The sequence below is a fragment of the Rhinopithecus bieti genome, unplaced genomic scaffold (assembly GCF_001698545.2).
Source record: "Rhinopithecus bieti isolate Rb0 unplaced genomic scaffold, ASM169854v2 scaffold_24306, whole genome shotgun sequence".
Lineage (NCBI taxonomy): Eukaryota > Metazoa > Chordata > Mammalia > Primates > Cercopithecidae > Rhinopithecus > Rhinopithecus bieti.
The window spans coordinates 2,354,514-2,359,582 of NW_016811898.1; positions in this window are offsets into that span (position 1 = coordinate 2,354,514).

The following is a 5,069-nucleotide window of genomic DNA, read 5'->3' on the forward strand; positions in this document are numbered from 1 at the left end:
CGCCACCTCGCCCGGCTAGTTTTTTGTATTGTTAGTAGAGACGGGGTTTCACCGTGTTAGCCAGGATGGTCTCGATCTCCTGACCTCGTGATTCGCCCGTCTCGGCCTCCCAAAGTGCTGGGATTACAGGCTTGAGCCACCGCGCCCGGCCTAAGAACATCACTTTCTAACAGTTGTTCTTGAGAAAGGTTTTGCAATATCATCTGGGTAATTTTAAGTAAAGGACCAAGGTTTGGTTTCTGGTTTGAAGTAAGGGCAGTTTGAGCCAGAACCAAGAAATGTACTGGTTCACTTTTTACAGTCTCTTCTTATCCTACACTCCTATGGCCTGATTGCAGCGAGGGGTATCTTGAAAAGCTACCAGTTCGGTGGGTCTCCTCTGGGCATTCAATAGTATACCTACTTTGTTCATAGAATGATTTCTTTCAAGCCTGGAACTAGAGTTGATTTTTGTACGTCCAATTTCTCCTAACACATTTCAATGTTTTGTTTCTCATGATACATTTTAATCTTTCTTAATTTTAGTCTTTTGACTTAGTCACCCCAATTCTTCAAACTATCTGTACGTGTGATACCTGAGGTCTTATACCCTATTCTGTTCAGAGGAATGACCAGACAACCCAAACCTTACAGCTTTCCACTTACAGACTCACTTAAGACCTGCTCGAGTGGGACTGAGATTTTCTAATTGCTTCTCTATTTGTCAGAATTTTGGTTTTTTAATCCCTGTCTGCTGGGTTTCAAAGTTCATGCATTTTCTTTATATCACACACCTCTCTTTTTGGGTGCAAAACTGAAAGACAACAGCCTTTTGTATTTTTGATGAGTGTATGACTAATGCTATTGCATCTGGATCAGAAAATAGGAAATTCATAACAAATGGCCAGTAATAATCATCTCTAAAGTACTTGAAATTGGTTGGGAGAAATGTTCAGAAGCTTTCCCAAAATTTTCATTTACCTCTTCTAGTGATTTTGGAGTTTCCCAACATAGATATTTAAGATTTTAAAAATGATCCTTATTCATTGTATTTGCTTTCCTATTACTTTCATTATCATTGAAACATCTTGTTCCTGCTATTTTTTTCTGCAAATAGGTGAACAACATCAAGGCATAAATAGGCCTGTGTGGGCTGATCTGGGAGCCCTACCACTTAAAAATTGTTTCTAAGAGAAAACATGTTCCAATTCTAAGTAAACAAACAAATTAAAACATAATCCTTTTCTACATTGGACATGGCTGATTTGTGCCAGGTTAAGAGTATAAATTAGAAGCAAGACTGGCCAAATTCAAATTCCAGCTCTGTTTCCAGCTAGCTGTGTCATCCTGAGCAAGTTTCTTAACCATGCTGAATCTCTATTTTCCTTTCTTCTTACCTAGAGGATATAGTGCCTACTGCAGAAGGTTTCAGAGAGGTATGAATGATGTAATGTACATAAAGCACAGAGTAAAAATAAATATAGCTATTTTGATCCTGTTTTTAAGGTCCCATTCAGGCCCCTGACTTTAGCAGGAAGGTGAGAAGGAGGAAGGCCAGGGTCTAGGCTTTGCTTCTGGGGACACAAGTCCTTTCTAGCATGCAAGCCAATAGTTTATTACAGAAAGACTTGCTGTCATAAGGATTCCCTGTATGACCCTGAAAAGTTTCGCCATCTTCTGTGCCTGTTTTTCTTATTTAGGATGGACGTCAGCAATAATAAAACCTTCCTCTCCTTAACTCACAGACCTACTGAGAAAATAAAGGAGAGACTCTCTGCTCGAGGTCTTAGAACTAATCAATTCCACATAAGGTGACATGAATCCCAGATTTGTGAAAGTTTACATCTGTAGTCATCCTTTTTCAGTGAGTGAAGTGGGAAGGGGGAGACCAAATTCCAGGGAGTACTGGAACCCCTGGCTATGGATCTGTGCTTGGGATATCTGGGCTCCTCACATTCCGATACTTACAAGCTTCAGTTGTATTAAAGAACTTCGGAGACAGATTGACTTGAGGTCTGGCCCCAGCTTTACCACTTATCAGCTATGTGACTCTGAGGAAGCCACTTAATCTCTCAGAGATAATATCAGTATCGCCCTTAGAGGGCTGTCAGGATGAAATGACGGGGTGCACACAGCATATTTAGCACAGTGCCCAACACAGGCTCCATGCTCAAAGTGTTAGATCTGATGATGATGATGATGGTAATAATGATACTTTTTTTTTTACTGTTTAAAAGTGTCCATTCTTAAATATCACAACTGTTTATTATTCTTCTCTTAGTTGCTCTGCTGCTGCAGTGGTTGAAACGCAGGCTTAGGCTCTCCAAAGATATTCCCTTCTCTAGTTTCTGATAGAGTCATTTTGAAACTATTGCCCTAATGAAATCGCAATGTTGGTTCAATATCTATTGTCTGTTTTATAAGCCACATAATTGTTAAGAGAGGATGCTAAACATATCTTTCTACATTTTCTTCTTTCTTTCAAAGTAATGAGTTTTCTGATTGTTTTAAGGAATTAGTCATGTTGGTAGGGCGTGCAGATTGTCATTTTGATGGATCCTCACAGTATATGACAAGATTTGACAAACAGGTTTCAAAAATCATTAGGCTTGTCAAAATTCTATTCTCTGCTTTGTCAAGAGCCACCATCCTATACTATACATCTGAGAGTTTGTCAGATAACAAACCGAGTTGCCATAGCTGGAGTTGGTTTGTGCTTCTCAGGTCCTCTGCACCAACTTCAACCTGAAAAACCACAATTTAGTATCTTAGAATTCCAGGTAAGATTTCATTCTGAAAAGGGGTTCACGGCTAAAATGCTTGTGCTTTTCTACATGCATGTCTTTCTGTAGTCTTAGACAGGAGATCTATTTCTAGACTGGGAAAAACATTTTAATTAGCCATTCGTAGTGGGTCAGAGGAGTAAAAGAGGAACAATGGGAAGTCTAAGAAAAAAAGAGAGGTAAGTATAGACAAATAGACACAGCACATTGCAGTAGAAAAATACTTTTTTTTTTTTTTTCCTGACCGGGTCTCAATCTGTTGCCTGGGGGGAGTGCAGTTGTTACTGGTGGAGGGTCTTGACTACGAGTTGTCCAGGTTCTTGGTGTTTGGAACGAAGAACTGGACAAAACACACAAACAAAGCACAATGAAAGAATGAAGCAACGGAAGCACAGATTTACTAAAACAAAAGTACATTCCATGGAGTGGGAGCCTGCTCTAGCAAGCGGCTGAAGAGGCTGGTCACAGAATTTTCTGGGGTTTAAATACTCTTCACAGGTTTCCCATTGGTTACCTGGTTACACCCTATGTAAATGAAGGAGTGGCCCATGACCAAACCGATTGGTCACGGGAGGTGACCAATCAGAGGCTGAAGTGAAATTACAAAGTTACACACGAGGAATTGGGTGGTCTGATTGGTTGTGGGAAGGGACCAATTGGAGGTACTTTTCATTTTTCATCTACCATGCAGTGCAAAGAGAGTAGCCTCTGATCCTTTTGTTACTTGGGTGTGGAGAGGTGGGGCTTTTCTTTTGATTCAGTTCTAGGAAGTCAGCAGTGTGATCTCAGCTCACTGCAGCCTCGACTTCCTGGGCTCAAGTGATCCTCCTGCCTCAGCCTCCCAAGCAGCTAGTACTACAAGTGCATACCACCATGCCCTGATAATTTTGGTATTTTTTGTAGAGATGGGGTCTTGCTATGTTGCCCAGGCCGGTCTCAAACTCCTGGACTCAAGTGATCCACCTGCCTCAGCCTTCCAAAGTGTTGGACTACAGGCATGAGCCACTGCGCTGGGTCGGAAAATACATCAAAAATTTTTTTGTTTGATATAAGTTTGACATATACATGAGACCTGACTTCAGCTACCTGCACCTTAAGAATAGAAACTGGATTTTAAACTCAGTTTTGTACATCATGAAGAACTGGTCTGGTAGAGTTCCAGACTGGAACTGGAGCTGGTTGGAACCAGAAGCTGAAAAACTGGTATGTTACTGGTCTTCTTTCCACCTCTAGTCCCTGCTTTCCTTTGTTAGCTTCATGTTCAGACAGGATTTCATGGTCCCTAGCTAGTGATCCTGGGAGGGGAGAGGGGTAGGAGAATAGGGATACAAAAGGACTCTTCTTTCCCAGTGTTACTAGGAAGAATCCTAGGCCTGGCCAACCTGTCAGGCAATCACTGTGGTTAGGGGAATAAAGTGCTCTCATTGGCCATTTCTGGGTCATGTGTTCTCTCCCAGAGCTCGGGTGGGTGATGAATTGTATTTAATGTAGTCCCCAGAGCAAGAGAGGGGTGTTATCCCAAAGCAAAATCAGAGTGCTATTCCCAAGAGACAAAACGGTTGGTATCAAGTACGCTCCTGAGACTATCCCCTTTCATACCTGCTCCTGTTCACCCTCAAAATTCCCAAAAGAGAATTTTGTGCAGAAGCTGTTAAAGACACTAGCTTTGTGTTTAAATTCTGTTACTTATACTTATTAGCTTGGTGTGTCTCTGGATGAATGATTTAGCCTTTTTCTGCTTTCATTGTCTCATTTCTAAAATGAAGATAATAATAGTGTTCACTTCATTGGTTGCTGAAAAGGTGAATTGAGATTAGGCTAAAGCAACACTTGAATGGTTAGACCAATTAAGGATACAATCAATGTTTTCTGTTGCACAGAAGCTCTCTTAACTACCTTCTACCTAACCCATCCATCTAATTCAACCCCATTCTCCATTCCCTCTTAAAATATACAGCCACTTTTGACATGCCCATGGCATTCTAAGTATCTGGACATGTCGGTTCCCGCCCTTTGAATTGCAATTGGCCCAAAACCTGTTTATTTGTGCTGTGCTTGTTGTTATAATCACATAATACTAAACCAATGACCTATAAGTGCAAAAGTGCTTTTTGTGAAACTTCTTTTGAATGCTTTGTGAATGTTTTCAAAAGACTTGATAAAAGTGAATTGCTAAAAAGAATTGCTATAAAATTAGATATTGGCAAAACTTTATAAAAGATTGAGGAACCCTGTTGTTTTGATGAATAATACTTGGTGGGGCGAGGGGGAAAGAGTAGGGGTGGAGGGGTAGGAGGATTTACTCTT